The sequence below is a fragment of the Anabrus simplex genome, chromosome 5, assembly GCF_040414725.1.
Source record: "Anabrus simplex isolate iqAnaSimp1 chromosome 5, ASM4041472v1, whole genome shotgun sequence".
Taxonomy (NCBI): domain Eukaryota; kingdom Metazoa; phylum Arthropoda; class Insecta; order Orthoptera; family Tettigoniidae; genus Anabrus; species Anabrus simplex.
Window position 1 is genome coordinate 166,212,012 of NC_090269.1, and position 10,000 is coordinate 166,222,011.

Here is a 10,000-nt window from a genome sequence, read left to right on the forward strand (position 1 = left end):
TCGGGTCCCTTCACCATCCATCGTCACATCTCCACTTCGACCGCTGCCGAGGTCGGCAGGACCGTACGAGAGGCGTACGATGCTACATTTTCACGCCCGAGCAAGGGCGAGCGGTTACCAACATTACTGAGCGCCGCATATGAGCATGAACACTGGGTGTGCAGAGGCTCGCAGCATTGCAGTCGCGGGCAGGCAAGCTGCCGCTCTCAGTGTATCGGGCGGCGAGTATCTCAGGGTACTAAGGGGGTCCGGCAGATCACAAAATGGCCTCCACAGCGCCAGCGCCCGGCCGCCGCTTCGACCAAACTGGGCAGTCCGCGTGCGGGTGCGACCCATATGGCGATGTGAAGTGGTATCGTAAATTACGATAACCATTCCAGGGTGATGTAATCCGGACGGGTGCACTGCGTGATGATGGATTTAATGCCAAATAGAAAGTAATTAAGAAGAGATTAGGGAAAAGGTCGCGACCGAAAGCTTTCTTCGCTTACGCTGCCTGAACTGTCAGCGTTAGGCCCAAGGTGTAAGCGTACGAATTGTAGAGCGTAAAAAGCTGTACAAAAATGTCCGCGACGGCATACATCTATTTCCAACCCTTTACCCCCTACAAGCGGCCATCCGGATAAAAAATGAGCACCTTCAAATTAAAAAGTTTTTCCGAGATAGTTCACGAATTTTCCAAACAAGATAAATCGTTCATCCTCCGTTAGAGCTGTATAGGGAAGACAACAACCTTTAAAGTACATTTGTGTGTGTGCGCGCGTGTGTGTGCGTGCGTGCGTGCGTGCGTGCGTGCGAACGTGTGTGTGCGCGCGCGCGTGTGTGTGTGTGTGTTAAGACAGACCGAGCAGACCAACAGCCAAGGTAATGACCACCAGACTTATTTTTCTGTAGCTACCTCCGCAGACTTACACGAGGGGAAGGTCCTTATTTCTAATTATGTAACCAACCTTTCCTGAAATGTAAATTTTCGTTCAGCTTTTGTAAAATTTCATAAAGTTTTCAACTGCAAACCGCGGATAGAGAGTGCTTCACCATCTCGAGTTCCCTTCAACTTAGTTTGAGGCGACTACGATTTTGTGACTGTTTTTCTTTCCTGTAATGTATTAAATTAACCTCCATTCGAGTCACCACAGTAGATTGGGCTTAGCCCCTGTATCACTGGGCCGGGAGCCCCGTTAGGATTTTATTCTTCAATATCTAGGAGTATACGCGTCCATTCATTTTGTGTTCGGGCCATTAATTTAACCCGTTATTCTTATTCCACAAAGGTCCAGTAGGTTGGCTATTAGATACCCCTGCGTACTAACTTTTGTTAATTGTAAATTGTGCCTGGAGAGGCCAGATATTGTAAGGGGTTGTGTAAGTTTGCCCTTAGCGAGCTGTAAGTGATTAGTTAAAGTTGGAGAACAGGTAAGCTCTTTTACCGTGTTTCCTAAATTCAACTGCAATATTGAGGTGCTTCTCTGGAAGGCTGTGAAGTTGTTGGAGCAAAGTGCTCTTAAATTGTCTAAACATAAGAGAGTTTGCAAAATTTTGTAAACCGGATCTGGTATCTCAGAATTTGTAAACTAAGAGCTTGAAGCCCCGATCTGTAAAATTCCCTAATCTGGGGTTTTCCAGTTATTGTTTCAAGATGGCTATTTGTACCTGTCACTTTATTAGTTCACCAAGTGAAAAGTGTGTTAAGTTTGAGATTCTAAAAGAAATGTAACCTATGTTAAAGTTTTAAGTTAATTTTTGGTATAGTAGTTAGACCCATTCCACCCAGCACCTTCTTTCACCTCTTTCTGCTCCAAGGATTTCTCCGTCACAATAATAATAATAGTTCCGAGGTTATGGTGGAACAGCAGGGAGTAGGCAATGTGTAATGAGACGACGCAGACTAGTAGACGGGGCAATTGCATGATGGACTGGGTTCCAGCTCAGCGATTCGCCACGCAAAGAATGTGAAGGAACACATTGCGATAGAGGTTTAGGTGGGTATGTCATCTGACCCACGGCTGTGGCTGATAGCGGCATCATGGGTGGAAGGGGTTCCCTCATTACCAGGGGATGCCGTGATCAGCCAGTTGCTTTCCTTTTTGCTTTTGTTTTTAGATGTATGCAGTATAACTTTAGATTTAGCGAAGGGTGGTGCAGCTTACGGTCCGGCTTTCCGCCTCTACTGCGACACCAAGTTAGAGTAGTGAAGAGTGGTGCTGCTTACGGTCTGGTTAACCGCCTCTGCAGCGCCTCCAAATTAGTTAGAGTACTGGAGTTAGTGGTTTTATAGTAGATATGGTTTGTTTAGTGTACGGTGGCGTTGCCCATGGCATGGTTATCCGCCTGTGTGACGCCACTAAATTAGAAGGGTATGTGGTTAGTAGTTTAAGGGGCGTAGATTAGTGATTGTTTGTCTAAAGTTTTGTTTTTTTTGTTTCTGTGTATTTATTGCCTGTAATGTATTGCACCCTTGTCGCGTGACAAGGGTCCTAAAGTTCTCCTTCCCCCTCCCCTTCTTCTTCTTCTGCTTTGTTACTAATATTATTAATGAATTTGTTTCCGTTCCCCTTTGATTGTGGTAACGGTCCGACATAGTCCATAGGCATTCCATGGGTCGAGACGGTTGATGCTATGACAATAGCCCAAGCTTAGTGGACAAGGTGGGCTTACTAAGCAAGCAAGATTTAAAATCATCCACCATTTCCCTAATTTCACAGCCCACACCCTTCCAAATAAACATCTCTCGGATCGTACGTTAACTTCTCTAGTTTTCTTTTCTTTTCTTTTCTTTTCTTTTCTTTTCTTTTCTTTTCTCTGTAAGGATGACTGAAGAACAAGAAGAGAATGCTATACAGGAGGGTCAAAAATTCTCCTTTCTCCTCCTCTCTTACCCCTCTTCTTCTTATTCCTTATCAACACCTACTTCTTAAGGAAGATTGAAGAATAAGAAGGATTTAGCGGGTCTTAAAATTCCCTTCTCCTTCTCTTCGTTTTATCTTTTAATTCCTCCTAGCATGTATCCCGCGAGCGTGCAGTTTCCGCATTGCAGGGATAGTATTTACAGTGTTGATGACGATTCGTACGGTGATGATGATGATGGCAAAAGTGCTCTATTTTTTTGTTCGTTACCTTATTCAGTAAAGAGAGAAAATAAAATATTCTCAAATTTTAGTATATTTACTTGATCCTAATAAGTCGGTTCACCAGCCCCCTCCCTTTCGACCCAATGCGCATCTCCCCAGTCTGCTCCACGGAAATCACAGTACAACTAAAACAAAATAATAATCATAATAATAAAGATAATTCCGAAGCACAATTCGCGGCGAATAATTCTGTTTTAAATTTGCACTAAACTAAGTTTAAAAAATCGTCGTTCGTATGGTTCTTCTTCTCTTCTTGTAATTCTTTGTAATTTCTCTTTTCCTCTTCTTCTTAAGGAGGACTGAACAAGTAGAGAAAATATACAGGAGGGTCTTAAAACATTCATTCCTCCATGTCGTTATCTCTTCTTCTTCTTCTTCTTCTTCTTCTTCTACATTTTCCTTAACATCATCATACTACTTTTTAGAAAGATTGAAGAAGAAGAGAAAATATACAGGAGTGTCTTAAAATTCTGCTTCCACCTTGTCTTTCTCTTCTTCTCCGTTAACGTCTTCTTAAGGAAGATAGGAGAACAAGAAGAGAAAATAAACAGGAGGGTCTTAAAACGTTCCTTCCTCCTTGCCGTTTTCTCTTCTTATTCTTCTTATTCTTTCTCTACAACATCATCATATTACTTATTAGGAAGATTGGAGAGGAAGAGAAAATATACAAGAGGGTCTTAAAAATCTGCTTAAACCTTGTCTTTTTCTCTTCTTCTTCTTCTTCGTTACCTTCTTCTTTACAAAGACTGAAGAACAAGAAGAGATAATATAGAGGGGTGGTCCAAAAGTATTCCTATTGTTTTTTCTTCTTCTTCCCCTTCTTCTACTTGAGGAACGTTGAAGAACAAGAAGAGAAAAATATACAGGAAGTTCTTACAATTCTGCTTCCTCCTAGTTTTCTCTTCTTCTTCTTCTTCTTCTTCTTCTTCATTTTCTTCTCCTGCTTATGATGATTATTATTCCTTAACATCTTCTCAGGAAAGATTGGAAAAGAAGAAGAGAAAACATAGAGGATGGTCTTTTAAATGGTCCTTCCTCTTCCTCTTCTACTTTCCTTCTGCTCCTTCGTTATCTTCTTTTCTTTTCTCCTTACGGAAGACTGAAGAACAAGAAGAGAATGCTATACAGGAGGGTCATTAGTTCTCCTTCCTCCTCCTCTCTTACCCTTCTTATTCCTTATCTACACCTACTTCTTAAGGAAGATTAAAGCATAAGAAGGAATTACCGGGTCTTAAAATTCCCTTCTCCTTCTTCTCTTCGTTTTGTCTTTTAATTCCTCCTTTCATGTATCCCGCGAGCGTGCAGTTTCCGCATTGCAGAGATAGTATTTACAGTGTTGATGGCGATTCGTACGGTGATGACGATGATAATGGCAAAAATGCTATATTTTTTGTTCGTTACCTTATTCAGTAAAGAGAGAAAATGAAACATTCTCAAATTTAGATAAATTTACTTGATCCTAATAAGTCGGTTCGCCAGCATCCCCCCCCCCCCCCCCCTTCGACCGAAAGCGCATCTCCCCAATCTGCTCCACGGAAATCACAGTACAACTAAAACAAAATAATAATCATAATAATAAAGATAATTCCGACGCACAATTCGCGGCGAAGGATTCTCTTTAAAATTTGCATAAAACTAAGTTTTAGAGATTTTCTTCTCGAGTAAATACATTCAGATTAATTTTATAACCTGTAATTATGAAATACACATTATACATGAGAATGTCACATTAACTAAAGTTTTTGTTGCCATGCACAACACTGAAAATATCTCCCCATGCAATAAATCTTGACTACTAATAATGAATCATTCACTCACTCACCCTAGCTGGCAGCATTTCAGCCGATCACGTTGCCGACGACGGAAGCTATACTTCCTCGGCCAGCGCGGCTCTCCTCCCGGCCAGCAGCCTCGCGGAGCATGTCAGCCCGACCATTCCAGCCATCAGCTTATCCGCGATGGCAGCTGCCCTGGCCGTCAGAGCTGCCCGACCGGCGCGGAAGCTTCTCGACGTCGTTCCACGTAATGACAGTCACCCAAGCCTCGGCCTACGACCACAAACACTATTATTAATAAATTTAGTAATCATACTGATGACATAAATGAATCCGAGTAATTCATACATATAATAAAAAATAATTATAATAATAATAATAATAATAATAATAATAATAATAACAACAACAATAATAAAATAATCATCACCATGACAAAACTCTCACTTATAATTACCGGTAAATTGGATTGCCCCGTCGGATACGCACTCACGGCTACGATAAGATAGGCAGGGCTACTCCCGCCGTTTTCACCCACTCAGGTCCCTGCAGATCAACCGAGCTACACCCGGGCCCCGAATGCTACTCAGTGGTTAGCTCCACGCCAGGCCACCTTTGCACCCGAAATGAAGGTTGTAGTATTTTGTTTACCGCGCTTTGAGCGATTGCAGCCGTCGCGTACCTTAAGAGAGTCCCATCTACTCCCGCCGTATACACGCGATCGGGTACCTAAAGAGAGTCCAGGTTACTCCCGCCGTTTACCCGCGCCTGGCCACATTAAGATAGGCAGGGCTACGCATTGAGCGATTACAGACCCCGCGTACCTTAAGAGAGTCCCATCTACTCCCGCCGTTTACCCGCCATCGGGTACCTTAAGAGAGTCCAGGTTACTCCCGCCGTTTACCCGCGCCTGGCCACATTAAGATAGGCAGGGCTACGCATTGAGCGATTACAGACCCCGCGTACCTTAAGAGAGTCCCATCTACTCCCGCCGTTTACCCGCGATCGGGTACCTTAAGAGAGTCCAGGTTACTCCCGCCGTTTACCCGCGCCTGGCCACATTAAGACAGGCAGGGCTATGCTGTGAGCGATTACAGCTGCCGGGTACCTTAAGAGAGTCCCATCTACTCCCGCCGTTTACCCGCGATCGGGTACCTTAAGAGAGTCCCATCTACTCCCGCCGTTTACCCGCGCCTGGCCACATTAAGATAGGCAGGGCTACGCATTGAGCGATTACAGACCCCGCGTACCTTAAGAGAGTCCCATCTACTCCCGCCGTTTACACGCGCTCGGGTACCTTAAGAGAGTCCAGGCTACTCCCGCCGTTTACCCGCGCCTGGCCACATTAAGACAGGCAGGGCTATGCTGTGAGCGATTACAGCTGCCGGGTACCTTAAGAGAGTCCCATCTACTCCCGCCGTTTACACGCGCCTGGCCAGAATAAGATTGGCAGGGCTACGCATTGAGCGATTACAGACCCCGCGTACCTTAAGAGAGTCCCATCTACTCCCGCCGTTTACCCGCGATCGGGTACCTTAAGAGAGTCCCATCTACTCCCGCCGTTTACCCGCGATCGGGTACCTTAAGAGAGTCCAGGTTACTCCCGCCGTTTACCCGCGCCTGGCCACATTAAGACAGGCAGGGCTATGCTGTGAGCGATTACAGCTGCCGGGTACCTTAAGAGAGTCCCATCTACTCCCGCCGTTTACCCGCGCCTGGCCACATTAACATAGGCAGGGCTATGCTTTGAGCGATTACAGCTGCCGGGTACCTTAAGAGAGTCCCATCTACTCCCGCCGTTTACACGCGCTCGGGTACCTTAAGAGAGTCCAGGCTACTCCCGCCGTTTACCCGCGCCTGGCCACATTAAGACAGGCAGGGCTATGCTGTGAGCAATTACAGCTGCCGGGTACCTTAAGAGAGTCCCATCTACTCCCGCCGTTTACACGCGCCTGGCCAGAAAAAGATTGGCAGGGCTACGCATTGAGCGATTACAGACCCCGCGTACCTTAAGAGAGTCCCATCTACTCCCGCCGTTTACCCGCGATCGGGTACCTTATGAGAGTCCAGGTTACTCCCGCCGTTTACCCGCGCCTGGCCACATTAAGATAGGCAGGGCTACGCATTGAGCGATTACAGACCCCGCGTACCTTAAGAGAGTCCCATCTACTCCCGCCGTTTACCCGCGATCGGGTACCTTAAGAGAGTCCAGGTTACTCCCGCCGTTTACCCGCGCCTGGCCACATTAAGACAGGCAGGGCTATGCTGTGAGCGATTACAGCTGCCGGGTACCTTAAGAGAGTCCCATCTACTCCCGCCGTTTACACGCGCTCGGGTACCTTAAGAGAGTCCAGGCTACTCCCGCCGTTTACCCGCGCCTGGCCACATTAAGACAGGCAGGGCTATGCTGTGAGCGATTACAGCTGCCGGGTACCTTAAGAGAGTCCCATCTACTCCCGCCGTTTACACGCGCCTGGCCAGAATAAGATTGGCAGGGCTACGCATTGAGCGATTACAGACCCCGCGTACCTTAAGAGAGTCCCATCTACTCCCGCCGTTTACCCGCGATCGGGTACCTTAAGAGAGTCCAGGTTACTCCCGCCGTTTACCCGCGCCTGGCCACATTAAGACAGGCAGGGCTATGCTGTGAGCGATTACAGCTGCCGGGTACCTTAAGAGAGACCCATCTACTCCCGCCGTTTACCCGCGATCGGGTACCTTAAGAGAGTCCAGGTTACTCCCGCCGTTTACCCGCGCCTGGCCACATTAAGATAGGCAGGGCTATGCTATGATCGATTATAGCTGCCGGGTACCTTAAGAGAGTCCAGGTTACTCCCGCCGTTTACCCGCGCCTGGCCACATTAAGATAGGCAGGGCTATGCTATGAGCGATTATAGCTGCCGGGTACCTTAAGAGAGTCCCATCTACTCCCGCCGTTTACACGCGCTCGGGTACCTTAAGAGAGTCCAGGCTACTCCCGCCGTTTACCCGCGCCTGGCCACATTAAGACAGGCAGGGCTATGCTGTGAGCGATTACAGCTGCCGGGTACCTGAAGAGAGTCCCATCTACTCCCGCCGTTTACCCGCGATCGGGTACCTTAAGAGAGTCCAGGTTACTCCCGCCGTTTACCCGCGCCTGGCCACATTAAGATAGGCAGGGCTACGCATTGAGCGATTACAGACCCCGCGTACCTTAAGAGAGTCCCATCTACTCCCGCCGTTTACCCGCGATCGGGTACCTTAAGAGAGTCCAGGTTACTCCCGCCGTTTACCCGCGCCTGGCCACATTAAGACAGGCAGGGCTATGCTGTGAGCGATTACAGCTGCCGGGTACCTTAAGAGAGTCCCATCTACTCCCGCCGTTTACACGCGCTCGGGTACCTTAAGAGAGTCCAGGCTACTCCCGCCGTTTACCCGCGCCTGGCCACATTAAGACAGGCAGGGCTATGCTGTGAGCGATTACAGCTGCCGGGTACCTTAAGAGAGTCCCATCTACTCCCGCCGTTTACACGCGCCTGGCCAGAATAAGATTGGCAGGGCTACGCATTGAGCGATTACAGACCCCGCGTACCTTAAGAGAGTCCCATCTACTCCCGCCGTTTACCCGCGATCGGGTACCTTAAGAGAGTCCAGGTTACTCCCGCCGTTTACCCGCGCCTGGCCACATTAAGACAGGCAGGGCTATGCTGTGAGCGATTACAGCTGCCGGGTACCTTAAGAGAGACCCATCTACTCCCGCCGTTTACCCGCGATCGGGTACCTTAAGAGAGTCCAGGTTACTCCCGCCGTTTACCCGCGCCTGGCCACATTAAGATAGGCAGGGCTATGCTATGATCGATTATAGCTGCCGGGTACCTTAAGAGAGTCCAGGTTACTCCCGCCGTTTACCCGCGCCTGGCCACATTAAGATAGGCAGGGCTATGCTATGAGCGATTATAGCTGCCGGGTACCTTAAGAGAGTCCCATCTACTCCCGCCGTTTACACGCGCTCGGGTACCTTAAGAGAGTCCAGGCTACTCCCGCCGTTTACCCGCGCCTGGCCACATTAAGACAGGCAGGGCTATGCTGTGAGCGATTACAGCTGCCGGGTACCTGAAGAGAGTCCCATCTACTCCCGCCGTTTACCCGCGCCTGGCCACATTAAGACAGGCAGGGCTATGCTGTGAGCGATTACAGCTGCCGGGTACCTTAAGAGAGTCCCATCTACTCCCGCCGTTTACACGCGCCTGGCCAGAATAAGATTGGCAGGGCTACGCATTGAGCGATTACAGACCCCGCGTACCTTAAGAGAGTCCCATCTACTCCCGCCGTTTACCCGCGATCGGGTACCTTAAGAGAGTCCAGGTTACTCCCGCCGTTTACCCGCGCCTGGCCACATTAAGACAGGCAGGGCTATGCTGTGAGCGATTACAGCTGCCGGGTACCTTAAGAGAGACCCATCTACTCCCGCCGTTTACCCGCGATCGGGTACCTTAAGAGAGTCCAGGTTACTCCCGCCGTTTACCCGCGCCTGGCCACATTAAGATAGGCAGGGCTATGCTATGATCGATTATAGCTGCCGGGTACCTTAAGAGAGTCCAGGTTACTCCCGCCGTTTACCCGCGCCTGGCCACATTAAGATAGGCAGGGCTATGCTATGAGCGATTATAGCTGCCGGGTACCTTAAGAGAGTCCCATCTACTCCCGCCGTTTACACGCGCTCGGGTACCTTAAGAGAGTCCAGGCTACTCCCGCCGTTTACCCGCGCCTGGCCACATTAAGACAGGCAGGGCTATGCTGTGAGCGATTACAGCTGCCGGGTACCTGAAGAGAGTCCCATCTACTCCCGCCGTTTACCCGCGCCTGGCCACATTAACATAGGCAGGGCTATGCTTTGAGCGATTACAGCTGCCGGGTACCTTAAGACAGTCCCATCTACTCCCGCCGTTTACCCGCGCCTGGTCACATTAAGATAGGCAGGGCTAGGCATTGAGCGATTACAGCTGCCGCGTACCTTAAGAGAGTCCAGGCTACTCCCGCCGTTTACCCGCGCCTGGCCACATTAAGATAGGCAGGGCTACTCACGCCGTTTTGGCCCTTCGGGTTCCTTGAAGTTAA